Genomic DNA, 18,586 nt, shown 5'->3' with positions numbered 1-18,586 from the left:
GAGATGACCCTAAACACTATAGAGGTATCAGTATACTAAATTCCTATTACAAAATATATAGCAGAATCTTAAATAGCAAACTAATGAAATATTCCGAAAACTTTATTTTAGAAGCACAGAATGGATTTAGAAAAGGACGATCATGTATAGACCCGTCCTTTTGCCTAAAATTAATAATAGAGAAAAGAAAAGAATACAATTTAGAAACACATTACATTTATTGACTTTGAGAAAGCATTTGACAAAGTTAAAAGAAACGTATTATTTAACATATTAAAAGAAAGACAAATACCAAAGAATACTCCAAAAGTTATCATAAGTATATATGAAAATAATCAAATACAAATAAGATTAAATCAAGAACTATCATGTGCGAGAGAGATAAACCAAGGAGTTCGACTGGAATGTCCCCTCTCAGCAACTCTTTTTTAATATTTATCTAAATGAAAGAATACTAAAATGGAATAAAAATTTTCATTGAGATATTGAACTTTCTCCTACTGTGAACTTAAACACTCTCCTTTTTGCTGATGACCAAATAATAATTACAAATTCTGAAGATAACTTACAGAAAGATATTTCAAATTTAAATGAAATAGCCAAAGATTATGGAATGATAATATCAATAGAAAAAAAAATAATAACGATGGCCTTTAAAGGACAAGATCCAGTAAAAACTAAAATAACTACCTAGGATGTATGGTTACATATTAAAATGAAAAAGATATAAACCTAAAAATTGCAAAACGTTTAAAAATAACAGGTGTAATTAACTTTATATTTAAATCAAACCTAGTTCAAAAACAAACCAGACTAAAAGTATACAATACATTAGCCCTACCGGTCTTAATGCATGGAAGCGAAATCTGGACAATAAAACAAAAAGAAAAACAAAGATTAACAACAGCAGAAATGAAGTTTATGAGAAAAACTGCAAAGTATACCCTATTTGATCACAAAAGAAACGAAGAAAGTATGAAAGAATTAAACCAAGAACCAGTAATTGAAAAAATATAAACACAAATGGATGGAACATTCAAAGAATGAAAACAGAAAGATTACCAAAACAAGCCTTAAAGTACAAGCCATTAGGAAAAAGAAAACCAGGACTACCTCTTAAGAGATTCAACGATGACTTCTAAGGCAGGAACAGGCCATACTAGGCCTAAATCCTTGATAAGCCTGATGATGATGATGATGAACATATACATTTTGTATCTTTTTGAAACATTTTGCTAAATTCTGTCACTAACAATTGTTCGTGTATAAGAAAAATGAAAACGACGCGAAATACCTTATTGCAGATCCTGGTTCTCAAATTCCATTAGATTTAATGCAGTCAGAGTGGAATTGTTATTCCTTATCAATGTTATTATTATCAAAGTTGTTATTTCTTATCGGATGGAGACAGTGATTGGTAAAGGAATCTAGAAAAAACTTTCTATAAAAATAAAGTTTTTTTTTACTTTGGTAATTCTGTAAAAATATTAACATTTTTGATTCCATCATACTACGACCTAGAAAAAAGGCGGCTGTTAAAGCTTGATTTTAGAAAGACTAGAGGAAAATTTCGTATACATTTTTCTAGTTTCTTAATGAGTTGATCTTTAGTACAAGAAAATACGTTTTTCGCCTCGCGACTTGGAAAACTCGACCGTTGAACTTCTACTATTTCAGACAATAATATCCCAATTAGGATTAGGAACACAATATGGCAGAAGTTGTCAGCTTCTATGCCCACGAAGTTTTTGAAATCATCAGTAGTGGGCGGAGAATGTATACCTACTGATCTCCAAAATTTAAGGCTATAGGAGTTCTATTTTCGGGAATAAAATGTGTTAAGATTTCATTGTTCATTTAGTCATAAATTTTAGTTTAGGATATTTTAAGAAGATTAAGTTTTAATCATTTTTCAAATATTAATTTTTGAAGTATTAAAAAAAAATATCGTTGGAAGTTAAAAGTTCAGGATTTGTAATGATCTTGAAAAAAAAATAATAAAAAAGCTTCATATTATTGAAATTTCTTTTTTTTTTTTTAATCTGAAGATAGAAGAGCCAATTTTCAAAGTTCAATTAAACAAAATACGGGGGGAGTGAACGAAAGATAGAAATGACTAATTGAGAATCTTCTTAAACAGGCCGCGACAAGACAAAAATCTTACCTGATCACTCCTCGAAAAGGATGACCGCGTTGTCACACACAGTCGGGAATATTAGAAATGCAGATGAAGTCATCTACAGATAAAAACAACGCGTGTTAATCACGTGACGCAATTCAATCCATCCTTTTCGATCTGCAGATGTCAGCCAAGGTAATTATCTAATCGCAAAAGAAAGAAAAAAAAAATTTCTTTCGGAAGCCTCTCTCATTAAGGACGAATTACAATTAACCTGCTTGTCTTCACTGCGAACAATTTTAGAGGACGCAAGTAGGGAAGAGGGTATGAAGGGGGGGGGGGAAAGAATTGCTTATTAACTTCCTCCTCCTGGTTGAATTATGAAAGAAAAAGCAAAGAGTTTAAAGTAGCAAATGCAGATGACAATAACATGCTTCGTTTAAATATTTGCGGTGAGCCTTTTCATAAACTCCTTAAGTTTGGTGTGTGTGTGTGTGTGTGTGTGTGTGACGCGGGTCATAACATTTATATTATTAATAAAAGTCAGGTCTTCCAAGTAACATCCGGAACATAAAATACAGTAGATAAATGAAATTTTATTCTTCCTGTGTTAACATCGGTCCCTTTTTGAAGGATCGGGGCGATTCGTGCATTGTTTGATAGTCTCCCATTCGCTCTGATTAATAAAAACTGATAATATTATTTTTAGTTTCCTTTAATGATTAATTAAAACGTGTTTCATTTTTTCTAAATTCTAGGCAAAGGAAAAACACACCAATTGAAAGCTTCATACATTCGAATAAAGTAAACTTTATTTACGTTTATTTAACACCAAACAAGAGAGAATTTAGTTCCGTATTTTGGCAAGAATATCTGAAAATTTACGTATTTAAAACTCACTGTAGTTTGCAGGTTACATGCACTCGAGCTATGTATGAATCGCCACTGTCCACTAAAAATAACTACACATATTATCTCAAGAAACATAAACAAGCGCGAGCGCGCACGCACGCGCGCACACGCACGCACACACGCACACACACACACACACACACACACACACACACACACACACACACACACACACACACACACACACACACACACACACACACACACACACACACACACACACACACACACACACACATTGTTTAAGTATTGATAGGGTTGTCTATTTACAATAGAAAGAATTCTGGGAGAATCTTGCTGGCTTTTCATTCTAATAAAAAAGGCAAACAGACCCAAGAACACACCACACACATATAACAAATATAATAAATTAGCATTCAAATATATATTACACCCTCTATGGATTTTTAATACAATTAAGTTTTTCTCAGCAAGATCACGCGCCTTACAGATGGCGCTACTGAGAATATTTGTTTTCTGTATTAGATTTTCAGTTCAAAGTGAAACCCTACCCTCCACCCCCCTGTTTATTATGATAAATTCTGACAAATTTAAATGTCCATGATTGTTCGAGATGATTTTTTTTTGTTTTGTTTTGAAAATTGAATTGGAAATGGCTAGAATGCTTGCATACCGTACAAAAGATAATCATATATTTAAAGCAGTACATACAAAAGTAGGAGAGATTGAATTCAGTGAAACAGGCTTAAGTTGATAGACTGATAGCGCAAGCGAGAGAAAGAGAAAGGGAGAGAAGAAAGAGATAAAGAGATAGGCGAGACTAGTAGGAATTCTCATGGATGAAGAGAGAGATTAATTTTCTCTTTGTAGATGAAAATGTACCGTAGTTATGTCACTTTTTTAAATATATTTTCTTGTAGCAGGTAAGCACTGAATGGGAACCGATAGTTTTTTTTGCAATATTTAAAAAAAAAATGATTTTTTTAAGTTTAATGTTCCAGGTATTTGTGTGTAAATATAACAGTTTCTTGAGCCTCTTTTAGTCTTGTGGGGAAAACACCTTTACAGGGGAAACCTTTTGAATTACAGTAATACTATTGCAGGCTTCTGAAATAGTAGCGTGAGTATTGCAAGGGAAGAATTTTGCAAGGGTAGCATCCATGAACTATGATTGATGATGAATGGATTTTCATAATGTTCCAAGAATGACTTACGCATGCATCGTTGTATCTGTGCAAATTTGGTACCTAAATCCTTAACTATAAATCAGGAAGTAAAAAAAAAAGTGCCATATTAATTATTCTATATTGTAATTGCCTTTTCAAGCATCGTCTCGCCTCAAAATCATATTCATGTTGTTCAATACGACATGAATGAAGATAATCTGTTTTCGTGCGTCCGTCAACCTTTACTAGTCACTGTACGATAGTAAAATGACCTTGATCGGATTAGATATAATCTCTGCTTGCGTTGAAGTAAGCAGCTTTTCAGGATAGCTATGTAAACAGAAACCAAATAATTTCGTATTTAAACATTTTTAACACAGTTGCAAGTCTGAAATTATAAATTCCAATCAATGGAAAGGAGTCCAGGCAAGGCCAAGAATGTTCATAGTATTTGTTTGCTGAAGATAAATAGTTACGACATTAGACTAATGGGAAAAGATTACAATAAGATGGTTAAGATATGAAGTATACTTTATACGGATATTATAAATCATTTAATGTCGTTGTGAGAATATTTCGTAACTTTATAAGTTATAAGAGAGTTTATGAAAATATAACCTTCAGAATCGGAGTTGCGCTGGTTTGGACTGATTAAAAGACTCTGACTAGGACTCCGTATGTTCAACTTTTTATTAGTGTTTTTAGGATTCCCTGGTGTGAAATGTTTCGAACCGTTGGTTCTCATCAGAGGCCAGGCAATTCAGTTTCTTCAAAAAGTACAGAAGAGGTTTATAACAGTGACAAAGTATCAATCATAGGTTCATTCTAACCTCTTGATATCTGAATTTCCGTCTGCAGTTCTGCTTCTGAAAGAAAACGGAAAGGATGGAAGTGAGGTGGGTTCATACCTGGGTGGGAGCTCCTTCAAGACTAGTCTGCCTTGAGTTGACCTTTTCTACCCAGGGTTTCGTAGGACTTCCCATATCTAGGGACATCATATTACTCATTGGATTACTTGTTCTGAAGTTACTAAAGTTAAACAAATGGGCGTCGAATAAATTTGAATTCGGTAATTTCTTAGCCTTCTTGGCAGCATGCTCCAACCAATACTTTATGAACCCAGTGTTCCCCAAAATCGATTGTGCTAAAGGTAGAAATTTCCAGATAGAGCTCTTGAAGGCTTCAATTATGGTGGAGTATACAATGCTTGCTGAGTTTTGTGCATTCCTTTTCCTAGAATTCAAGTACCGTGTACTTGAATTCTATAATTCTAAAGATGATGATTTTGGTTTTGCTAATATTGATGGAGGAAACTACAGAAATAAGATTTCCTCTATTGCCAACATGAGACTACGCAGAGTTCTACTAATGAGAAACCAGATACTTCTTATTAAAAGGCAATAGTAAAAGAAGTGATGGATTGTCTGTCTGATATTACTGTATTTTATCCACTTCACTGGAAAATTCCAGTGTGCTATTTTCCGGGATAAGTCTTACCTGGAAGGATAGCATAGAAGTTTGTAGAGGCTACTGGAATAAATTCCAACATCCCTATTCAAGTTCGGTGCTAGGTGGTTATGAAATTGGAAGATGTTTGAGTACAACGGTTTGGATTTTAAAGATAACCGATTTATTCCTTTGATTGATATTTGTCCACTAAGAATGACACGAAGTCTGATAGGAATATCGTAGGGAGTAAGTGATTGTTGCTAAGTTGAGCATTTTCTTAATGATTCTAATGGTGTTAGAAAAGAAGTAATACCTGAACACTAGGAAATCAAATCGACCTTGCGAGCGAAGAAGATGTGTAAGCTTCGCCTCTTACTCGCGGCGATACCAAAAAGAACTGAAGTAAGAGTTTGTACAGATCAGCTTCTGTGATATCTGTAATGGCATCCCTCTTATCACGAGATATTGTTCACCCATCTCAGAAACGGTTCTCATAAGAGAGATCCTGACGCACTCCTTTGGAAGAATGTTAAGATGTAAAATGTAGCTGTTGACTAGCAAAGTAATTTTGTCTTTTGCGTAAATTCCTTTGATTGCCAGACATAAACTTTCTCCAAATCCTACAAGATATCAAATATGGAGAATTCATGTCGGGGGTTGGTCCATAAGTCTATTGAGTACTACCAAGGGGAACTGTTTATTCTCGGTAAGTCGAATAATATTTCTTAGCAGGAAGAAGTTGAGTTCCATCTCCATCAACAGAATTTGGGATTCCGTAAGGCTGAGTGCTTGTAAAAATACTTGAAAGCTCGGCTTTCATTCGGTTGTTAGTTATTCTTGAGAATAACTAATAGTTTATGTGTTGAATATGTTGATTCTGTCGTTTCCGTCTTTCTTGGGGATGAAAATGATGTAACTGGTTGAAATCCGCTTCCGATTTGGTGTTCAATGTTGCTCTATAAAATTCTATTCTATTCGCAGACCATCTGATCCTGGAACTTTTCCTGGCCTACAATGTTAGTTTGATTTCATCTGCTGTTATGGATCGCTTGAACATCAGATGGCAATGTATGTGTCACGTGAACATTAGATGTCACATACCTGGAAGGGCAGCCTCGTTGTTATCCGAGAAGGCTTGATTGTAATTATCGGAAAAGCCTGCAGAATTCCCTGAGTGATGCATGCTGTGTTCCTCTGTAGCGTGATTTAGTTGATGGTTTACCTTCGCTCTAGCCATCCACAATCGTTTTGTTTTTTCGGAGAATATCGCATATGGAATATTGGCTTCCCTGAATAGCATTCTTACATTGCTAAGAGGGAACGCTTGGCGTTTTTTCTCTTTTTATTTTTTAAGTCCATGAATTTCGGACTTTGTATTATATTCTCTTCCTGTAGCACTTAGTGTTGCAATTTTTTTTTTAGGAATTACTTTGTACTTTGGTTATTTTTAAAAATAAGAATTATGACTTCTTTTCTGCCAAGAGTTAAGACACTCGGTATTGAGATAAACGCTAAGATAGAAAAGCGAACGCTAGTTGATAGCGTAGGTTCACAGAGTATTGACGGTGTTACTCTTTATGGGGGTGGAAGGTATCAGATTGCTGTTAAAGATGTGGAGACGCGAACGAAACTCCTTAACGATTTCGAATGTGCAGGGCAAACAGTTCATCCCTTTATGGTAGGGAGTGTTCTTAAAACTCTAAAAATAGATTTCCACTTGAATATCTTGAAAAAGGGGACGATGTGATTCGAAAGGTCTTTTCAAGATATGGAGACGTCAATTATCCTGGCGTAAGAAGACAGTGCTTCTGATGTAGTTCGTACGATCACCTTGGAGCAAAAGTGTGTGTGTGTGTGCATATGTATATATATCATGATAAAGGTTATATTATTCATAAGTAAACTTTTTGAAGGTGTCTAAATATATTATTAAAATAAACAGCTATAAATGCTCGAGTATAATTAAATAAAATATATTTTATAATAATATTATAAATCCTTTAATATATTATCAGGTATAATAGAAATTTAAAAGTTTCAAAAATGTAGAAAGGAGATTTGGTTGTACAACATATACATACATTATATCAATCGCATACAGCAGAACAAGAACCTATAGTATGTCACTGCGAAGTGTGTGAGTGGATGGGTGACCTACAAATGAGAGCTGGGAAAGACGAAATCTATTGGAATTTTGTGTGAAAAGTTGAAAGTTGTAGTTGTTGGGGGGGGGGGACACTTTGTGAGGCAAGCGCTCCAGAGGACAGAGATAGAATAAAAAAAAAAGAATAGGACAAGAATTTATTGAATAATAAAATCTGTGGAGCATCATAGAATAACAGGTATGTCACAATAAAAATAATTCTGTTATGTATATATTTAATGTAGTATATCATTAGTACAAACATACAACAATAAACAGCAGAGCGCATGCGTTAAATTGGATTTTCGTCCACTCGCATGTATACAGTCGCGTGTTTATGGGTTAAAATTATTGGGCTGAAATTAAAATTAATTAAATTAAATTAAAATGTAATAGATAAATTTAATGAATACAATTGAGGATAACAATTTTTCAAACTTTTGGAATAGGGAGACAGTCGTTCCGATTAAGATTGGGTCTATGATGTAATATACCTAAAAAAAGTTTATATGTGAATCTATATAGTAGATTGGTGTTTTCCCATGACCCTTGGAGGGTAATGGATGGCAATGCTGTAGCCAATGAAGTTCTAACTGCGGCTCGGCTATTGCTGTTACCCTCCTGCCATGATCAGGGCTTTAATAGTTCAACAACACCTTATCCCTACACTGTCCTCTACAGATAACGGGGAAGATGAAAAGCATTCTTGCTTCGCCCCTTTAAGTCAGTCCTTATAAGGATATTGGATCCCATGGCCAATGTTTTCAATCCCAGGCGAGATTTGGGAAAGTTTGATGAGCCAGATGTGGTCTTGACTTTCAGTTTATTGACTTATCTTCCTGTTTGTTCATAGTAAGACAAATTACCCGAACATAGTACTTTGTAAACCTCAGGTAACATCACTGGTGAGAGGTTGTCTTTTAGAGAAGGTAGCAGTTTATGAATTGGGTTGAGTAGGTAGCGATGAGATGATATTTTCTCATAATTTTTGACACACGTTCCAAAATGCCTTTAATATATGGTATAAAAGTCCTGTGGGCTTCCTTCTTCTTCTTCTTGTCTGGGTTGATTTGTAGGAGCGTTTATAATTATTTTTAGGACTATTCTTGAATTACAGCTATTTAGTAAAGCTGTTTGTTTGATAGTTTCCAGTTCTTGTTTTAAAGATTCTTCGGAAGAACAAATTTTATGTGCTCTTGATGCTCGGGATTTTGTAATGCCCTATTTTAGATGGATGGTGAGCTAATATGGATACGTAAAAATTAATTTTTCAGTAGACAGAAGTGGAAATGGGAAGACAGAAGAACTGAAACGGCTTCAAAAACTATTCGAATTATCGAGATCAGATAACAATTCCGTTTTGTGCAACAATACACGAATGGGTAATCATCCATGAAATGTTTGCATTGGACGTTGATTTGCTGATAAGAAAGATAAAAATTTCCTTTGTATTGAGACCAGAAACATAAACATCAGAATGCTTAATACACAATATGTGAAAAGAAGAAAAACAGTTTTTGAAGAGAGAATAAATAAAATTGTTAAAAAAAAGGAATGTTACCATAACAACGACAGTTATTAATGTCATTGAGACTCTATTACAGTGAGCTAAGAACTAGCACAATAGAAAGCTTATTGGAAAAGGTTTATTAAAGAAGTGAATACAGAAATAATAACATTTGGTCGTTAAATAGCTAGAGAAAACATGCATGTAAAGAAAAAAATATTTAAAGTTTATGACATTTATAAAATTATAATGCACATAATTTTTTCTATCTATTTACTAAAAATATCAGAAAATTTTAAAAATCACTTTTTTATAAATTATAATAAATTAATACACCAAATATCAAAAATCTTTAATATGTAATAAAAGCTAACAATGCTGTGTGAAACTGTGTGTGGGATATGGACGAATCAATCGACCGTGAGATGCGGTGATTGATTCATTCAATCCAATACTCTTGGAGGGTAATGGATGGCAATGCTGTAGCCAATGAAGTTCTAACTGAGGCTCAGCTATTGCTGTTGCCCTCCTGCCATGATCAGAGCTTTAATAGCTCAATAACACCTTATCCCTACACTGTCCTCTACAGATAACGGGGAATATGAAAAGCATTCTTGCTTCGCCCCTTTAAGCCAGTCCTTATAAGGACTATAAGAAACTGTGTGTTATTATTATTAATGGCAATGCTGTGGCCAATGAAGTTTTAACTGAGGCTCGGCTATTGCCGTTACCCAGCCATGACTAGAGCTTTTTAGCTCAATAACATCCCATCCACACAGATTTTCTTCATTCAGATGACGGGATAAAGAGTCAAGGACTCAGTCCATCGCCAAGTTCTTTTAAGAACTGTTATTATTATTGATGGAGTGAATGGGCGATTTTGATGAGAACGGACGTGTTTACTTTAGCCTGAGCCTGATTACATTGCATATGAGATTTCCCAGTAATCTCGCATTGCACTGGTGCTAACACAGTGTGATTCCTACTGTCTCTCCCTCTGCACGAAATATGCAAGAGGTCAAATGGCCGGCAGGCCCCACCCGCAATGAGGACCAGTGGTGTTATTAAGGTTTTATAGGGAGGTAGGTTTCTAACTGTGGCCAAGTGAGATATTGATATTCCTTTTCCCAAACTAATAGGTTCTAAGAAGATTTTGCTAGTAGACTAACTCAGTTTACAGGGCATTTGCCGGCAGGCTTCAAGCCTGCGGGATCATACATTGCTAGTAGTCCGTCTAGGTCTACAGGATACTTTGCTGGCAGGCCCCCGGCCCTGCGGGATTATTATACTGATACTGCTCGTAACCCATCTCTGCTGGCAGGAAATCGCCACTTTGAGATGGACAACATCAAATATCACATCCAGATCCTTAACAAGGAGCAGTCTCTAGAGGTACTCAAACTCATAATAAGCAAATTAGAAACTGACTGGCCAGGATTTATAAAAGAGTACATTCACTCTAATGATGGAGAGAAGGAGGAGAATGAGATCTCACAAGAGGAACTCATTGCTGCTCTGTCACCAAAATCCCCCTGTCAAAACATCTCTCAAGGGGAGCACTTTTACGAAAGAAGAAGAACCGTAGAAGACCAGATGGATGAAGACACACCAACATTAGAAGTCCCAAGGAACACTGAAAAGGTTCCACCAGTAATACTAAGGGACAAGGACAAATGGACCACTGTCACAACAGCCCTTAGGGAACACAAAATTGCATATTCCTGGGAAACTTCCTGCGTGTTTCTGAGAACCTTTCGCACCAAAAGACAATTTGTATCCCTAATTCAAACCTCGAAAGGAATAGTTCACACTGATAAAGAAAAGGCAGAGGCTCTGGCTGACAGCTTGGAAAATCAATGCAACCCCTCATATGAAAATTTGAACATCAATCTCATCTACAAGATTCACCGCCGAGTTAGGCAGGCCATAACACAACAAAAAGATGACCTAGAACCTCTCACACCCACTTCTCCAACAGAAGTTATAAACATTATAACCCACTTGAACAACAATAAAGCTCCAGGCTCAGATGGAATTAAAAACAAAATAATTAAACTACTCCCCAGAAAAGCCATTGTACATCTAGTCAACATAATTAATGCCATCCTCAGACTCCAGTATTTCCCTTTAACATGGAAAATAGCAGATGTCACACCAATCAAAAAGATGGGAAAAAACGCTCAACTCCCTGAAAACTACAGACCTATCAGTCTTCTGTCTAACCTTGGAAAGATTGCAGAAAAAGTAGTCCTTATTAGGCTTCAATCACAAACGGACCAACTAAATATAATCCCAAATGAGCAATTTGGATTCATAAAAAACCACTCCACCGTTCAACAGATCCACAGGCTGATCGAATACAGCTCTGAAGGCTTCAACTGGAACCTTCATACAGCTGCAGTCTTTTTAGATGCCGCAAAGGCTTTTGATAAGGTATGGCATCAAGGTCTTCTCTACAAACTCATCACATTCAATATACCTATTAATCTAGTTAAAATAATTCAATCTTACCTCAGAGACAGATACATGCAAGTCAAAATAAATGAAACTGTATCAACCAGACGCAAGGTTCTGGCGGGAGTGCCGCAGGACTCACTCTTGGTCCCCTTGCTGTTTTCTATCTATATTGCTGATATCCCTCAAAACCCAAGCTCAACAATCACTGCATTATATGCTGATGACACTGCGTTATTAGCAAGATCTCTCAGCCCCAAACTATCTATTAAGAGACTTCAAAGCAGCATTCACACGCTGCAAAGATGGTTTATGGACTGGAGAATTCAAACCAATCGACAGAAGAGCTCAGTACTTCTGTGGATTCTGTTCACTAGAAAAAAAGCCTCAAATCAAGGAAGATATACATTTACTAGGTGTTAAAGTCCCATGGCAGAATACAGTCAAATATCTTAGAGTAATTCTGGATAAAAAAATACAATTCACCATCCATATAGAACACATAAGTTCAAAGACATCCAAAGTAATAGCGCAGCTCTACCCCATGATCAACAGAAAAAGTAAATTCGATACTCAGAACAAACTGCTCATATACAAGATGGTAATACGCCCAGTCATAACTTATGCATCTCCTGCATGGAGTCATACTTCGAAAACAAATATTCAGAAGCTGCAGAGAATACAAAACAAATGTCTGAGAATGAGTTTGGACTCCGTGGTTCATCAGAAACTCCCAAATTCACAGAGACGTCAGCATTCCCTATATCACATCTCTTCTTCATGATCTAGCTTAAAATTTCTTCAATATGACAATTAATCATCCGAACCCACTGATCAAACAAGCAGCAGACTATAATGAAACAGATTTCTGCAAATACAAGCGACCCAAGTCAATTCTATGCTCAGCTGAACAGAGTTAACCTCGCTGCCCTTTCAGGGCGAGCTTAAAGCTCAATAATTCTCCACCCAAAGAACTTTCCTTTTCAGATGGAGGAGAATATGTAAAGCATTTATGCTTCACCCATCAAGTCAGTACCGTTATGCGTTATGCGTATGTTATTATTATTACCTAAGAGGGTAATGGATGGCAATGCTGTAGCCAATGAAGTTCTCACTGAGGCTCGGCTATTGCTAATATTGCTAATATGAGTACGCTTTCTTAAGGTGTTTGCCTTAAGGGAGCAATTTGAGTCTCCGGGGAAAGTGTTCTCCGGCACGGCCCGCCGAGGGGCTTTGTCGGTGAATGCTTTTCTTCGGAATTTGAGCGGTTCTGCTCGGTGGTGGCGTGTGGGTGGAAGGCCAACGCTGAGATAGACGGTCTTTCGCCCACGACTGAGTGGTTTAGGGATCGTCCAAATTTTTAGAGACGGCTTTACCTTTAAATATGGCAATGAAGTTGTAACTGAGGCTCGACCATTGCTGTTACCCTCCTGCCATGATCACAGCTTTATATTTATGTTATTACCTAAGCCAGTCTTACTAAGGATAAGGTTACTACCAGTTTTTTTTAATGGAGTTTTTGATGTGAACGAACCGACGTATTGTTTTAGACTGAGCCTGATTAGTTTATTTACAAGGTTTTCACGAAACGCGCATTGCACTGGCGCAGATACATTTTGTTTCCTACTGTCTACCCCCTCTGCATGAAACATTCAAGAGGTCTAATGACCGGCAGGCCTCACCTGTAATGAGAACCTGTGGTGGATTTATGGTTTTATTTACGGAGGTGGGATTTCAATCTGTAGCCAAGTGATTTCGTGACACTCCTTTTCCCTACTGTAGGACAGCTAGTTATATTTTATTGCTGGTAGACACCTGAGAGTGTCTACGGGATTTGCTAGTGGGCCCTCAAAAGTCCACAGGATTATCTTTAATCTGCTCGGGACACCTGAGCAATCTCTACTCTTTCTCCATCTGTGTCTTTACACATTTCTAAATTATTGTTGTCATGGCAAAACTTCTGAGTGAGGCCAAATTTGAGGAAATATACATGGAATTCCTCAGACTAGGAAAGCTGCTGAGTGCTAATTGGTCAGGAAAAGTCACGCTCTTTGACACATCCCCCCCCCCCACAACAGTCACAGAGGACAATATGGATGACATACGTGAAGAGCCCATAACTCTGACGCAATCAGATTTTGCACACTCCCTAAGTATGGAAGATGCTACATCCCAAGACAGCAATTATCATACCTTGGAAACAGATACGGAGTTCCAATTGGTCAAAAAAAAGTGGAAAATCTCCACTTTTTTTGACCAGTGTTTTGGGGACAGAGTGCTTCTATCCCCAAAACAACAGGGATAGAAGCACTCAATGGTCCTAACGAAAAGATACCACCAGTCATATTAAGGGATAAGGAAAAATGGATCCCTGTCCCGTCAGCCCTCAGAGAACAAAACATCTCATTCTCATGGGCCAAAAACTCAGATGAGGGAGTTAAAATACAACTCACTACTGTCATGGATTACAGACAGATGATCAGATTTATGGACATTGCTAACGTTCCATATCACACTTCACTTTACCCAGCGAAAAGAACCTGAAGGTAGTTCTACGTGGGATAGCTGACGGTATCACTCCTGAAGATGTGAGCACTGATCTCTCCAAACAGGGCTCTCCCTAGTAAAAGTGAGCAGGATTCTCAGATCTGATAAAAGAACAATGTCTTTGGTGCTGGTGGAAATAAGCAACACATAAAAGCAGATCTATGAACTGACAGTAGTATTCGGACTCAAGATTTCAACTGAACCTCTTAGGAAAAGAGCATCTGCAGGTCAGTGTCATAGATGCTAAAGGTTTGGGCATGCCCAAAAATTATGTAAGGCAGCCTTCAGGTGCTTGAAGTGCGGCGAGGGACACCAGACCATCAAATGCACCAAGCCACGCACAACTCCAGCATGCTGTGCAAACTGCACAGGACCTCAGTCCGCCAACTACAAGGGATGCCTTTCCAATCCAAGAAATCGAGGATCGACAAAAGTCAATCTTGCTCCTCCACGTAACAACGTTTTAAGCAACCAAACAGATCGTCCTCCAGTCCGAAACACCTCGTCTTCAACCTCACACGAAGGAACAACCATAACCAAAACATATGATGAGGCTGCAAGACCTAAGCCTCCTACATCTCTCGAGCTGGAAAGCTCCAACATAACACCCTTTTTAACTTGCCGCCATGCTGCAGGAATTCAGCAAGCATGCCCCTCAACATCTTCCACAAAGAGATTCCTGCAAGGCACTCAAAACATTATAACAGCCATCTGTCATGAGTAATAAATTCAAACCAAAAGCTCTTAAGATAATCGCATGGAATACAAATGGATTTATGAACAAGGTTTTGGTACTTCAAGAATTTGCAACTCGTCTCAGTGCTGATATCATCTTGATTAGTAAAACACACCTAAGACCAGCTAATAACCCAAAAATCCGTGAATACACTATGTACATAAATGGCAGAATTGGCACAAGAGGTGGAGGCACAGCAATATATATTAAGAGTTATTTGAATCATAACACAATAGACAAGCCCCAAACAGTAAACCTGGAGGTGACCGGTGTGGAGGTACATACCTGCAATGCTGGGAGTCTCAAGATCTACGCTGCTTATAACCCTCCGAGCATTCCTCTGCTGACAACAGATCTGGATTCCATACTTGGTCCAAATGACTCCATAATAATAGCAGGAGACCTCAGTTCAAAACACACAGCTTGGTACAGCTCAACAACTAACACCAAAGGTCACACACGTTTCAACTTTTTAATGCTCAACTCTGTTGTTGTGGCCAGCCCTACCGAGTCCACCCACTTCAGCCCTTCAAGTAGCTCGGATGTACTAGACATTGTCATCTTTAAAAATTTAAGATACCAATTCAAATTGGAAACAGTTAATGAATTATCTTCTGACCACAGTCCCATAGTGCTTAATCTAGGTTCATCAGATTAATTCTCTCCTCTGCACTCATTCATGCCATGGGACAAGTTAGCCAAGGTTCTTCCCGATCATATTGGTCCGGTGCCCAATATCAGTAAAAAGGAAGAGATTGACAGAGCAGTAAATAACTTAACCATACAAATTCAGAAAGCAATAGAATCAGTCAGACAATCCACTACCTTCCACCCAACCAACCGTATTCCTGAAGAAATCATGGACCTAATCAGAGCAAAAAATAGAGCCAGAAAGAGATACCACAATATCAGAGCTCCCACAAGATAAAACTGTATTGAACAATCTAAACAGGCAGGTCCGGGAAGCTCTTCAAAAACACAGAAACCATCAATGGGAAACCAAATTGGCTAACATCAATACTGAAGATCATTCTCTGTGGAAATTCTTAAGAGCAATCCGCACCAAAAAGCACCTCATACCCCCCTATACAAACCAAGAAAGGGACAGTTCACAAAGTTGAAGAGAAAGCCAAAGCACTAGTAGATAACCTAGAATATCAGTGCAATCCATCTTATACAAATCTAAATATCAACATTATGTACAAGATTCATCGTCATGTTAGGACAACCTTAAGACAGAACACTGTTAACTTCCAAGAAACTACTTCCAAGAAAGGCCATAGTCCATCTCGTCAACATTACAAATGCCATCTTTAGATTCCAGCATTTCCCTACCACATGGAAAACAGTCATCATCATGCCATTGAAGAAGCCAGGAAAAACTTCTCACCTTCTCAAAAGCTACAGACCCATAAGCCTATTGTCCGGCCTCGGAAAGGTGACAGAGAAAGTGATCCTCTCAAAATTCCAAGCAGAAACAGATAAGTTAGGAATTTTGCCTAATGAGTAGTTCGGCTTTCGTAAGGCCCATAGTACAGCTCAACAAGTGTACCGGCGGGTAGAAATCATTACTAAAGGTTTTAACTGGAAACTCAATACAGCTGCCATCTTCATCGACGCAGAGAAGGCGTTTGACAAAGTATGGCATCAAGGCCTTCTCTACAAACTGATAAAATTTAACTTTCCAGTCAAGTTAATAAAAATAATACATTCTTACCTGAAAGACAGATATATGCAGGTCAGGGTCGGCGAAACGGTTTCGACCAGACGCAGGATCTCGGCAGGCGTACCTCAGGGATCTCTTCTGGCACCTCTCCCATTCTCAATCTATGTAGCGGACATCCCTTTGAACCCAAGAACAACATTCATTGCATTATATGCAGATGATACTACTGCATTAATGGCAAGATAACTGAGCCCAAAACTGGCAACTAGAAGACTTCAAACCAGCATACACATTTTAGAAAAATGGATGGCAGACTGGAGGATCCAAGTTAACCCGCAGAAAAGCTCAGCTATATTGTTTACTAGAAAGAAAATCCATACCATGGAGGATGTTTATTTATTGGGAGTAAAGATTCCATGGCAGACTGAAGTTAAATATCTTGGAATGATTCTTGATAGTAAACTCCTATTCAGCAAACATATTAGTTACATTACCTCAAAGACATCCAACGTCTTAGCACAGCTCTACCCTATGATCAACAGACAAAGTAAACTGGACACGCAAACAAAATTAACAATTTACAAGATGGTAATTCGACCGGTGATCACTTACGCATCCCCCGCATGGAGCCACACCGCGAATTCAAACATTCAAAAACTTCAGAGATTACAGAATAAGTGCCTGAGGATGATTCTGGATGCCCCTTGGTTTATAAGAAACACCCAGATCCATAGAGAAGTTAATATCCCTGATATCTCTTCCCTTCTCCGAAATCTAGCTGAGAAGTTCTTTACCAAGACAAGTGACCATCCAAACTCGTTAATCAAGAAAGCCTCGGAATATAATGAAGCAGAAATCAACAAATATAAAAGACCAAAGTCTATTTTAAGTTCAGCTGAACACAACTAACTTCACTGCCCTCAATGGGCGAGCATATAGCTCACAAACACTCCATTCAAAGTTCTTCCATTACACACAAAGGGGAATATGAAAAGCAATTTTGCTTCACCCATCTAGCCAGAAATGTTAATGTTACTACCAGTGCAACTAGTTGAATGGAATTCAGGTTAATGAAAATTTTGTTTTTTTATTAATGCTGATTATTATTTAATGATAAAGTAACTCGAGAAACAGCAGAATTAAGTCCTGTTTACTAATCATTCCTGAAACTTCGCATTTGAAGATGTATTGAATAGGAGGTAATCCATCCTTTTGCAATTCCGGAAGTATAATTACAAGAGCGGTACTTTTACGTTTTCTACACACACACACACACACACACACACACACACACACACACACACACACACACACACACACACACACACACACACACACACACACACAGTACAAGACTTCCTTTTCAGACGAATTACTCTCATACCCAATATCAAAGGATTAAACTACGAGTGACAATCGGCATTGACTAGATCGAGATTTCTATAGATACTCAATGTTTTCTACTTCAGTGTGTTGATGAAAATAAGAATTCATCGAACTGTAAACAAACTATCGATTTTAGTGTCTATATATACCGTATTTGACTTTCATTCCAACACCCACGCATGTTAAACGAGTGATAGGAGAAGTCAAAAGATGCACAGTCATGAATAATTACAAAAAAGGAGGAAATTTTCGTTGGTGAGATTCGTTTATCAGTCTAAATTAAATGAATATATGCATTAGTCTGAGTTTCTTGTGTTATTGGAGTTCAGAGTCAATGGTAGGCTTTTAGATGCATCTTTTCTTTGTAATCAATGCATCAAATCTTTGCTAATTGTAAACTATGATGAAAAGTGATTTTTTCATTTTTTTTTAAAGTTTATGAAAAGACAAATGAGAGATGCGAGCCTTTCTACTTTATTCAATTTACTCTGCCATCGTTTCATGCGATGTTAGCGAAATAACATTTTTTTCCTCCATCAA

General features: G+C 37.3%; 1 pseudogene; it reads left to right on the top strand.

Moving 5' to 3' along the window:
- Positions 1 to 12,785: 12,785 nt before the first annotated feature.
- On the top strand, positions 12,786 to 12,912 carry LOC150104975 (U4 spliceosomal RNA; annotated as a pseudogene).
- The last annotated feature ends 5,674 nt before the right edge of the window (positions 12,913 to 18,586 follow it).

Source organism: Typopeltis vanoorti, chromosome 7 (assembly GCF_054136105.1).
Source record: "Typopeltis vanoorti isolate ZY-2024b chromosome 7, IOZ_Tvanoo_1.0, whole genome shotgun sequence".
Lineage (NCBI taxonomy): Eukaryota > Metazoa > Arthropoda > Arachnida > Uropygi > Thelyphonidae > Typopeltis > Typopeltis vanoorti.
The sequence above is the reverse complement of the archived record's forward strand: the minus strand, read 5'-3'. Positions and strand labels throughout refer to the sequence as shown.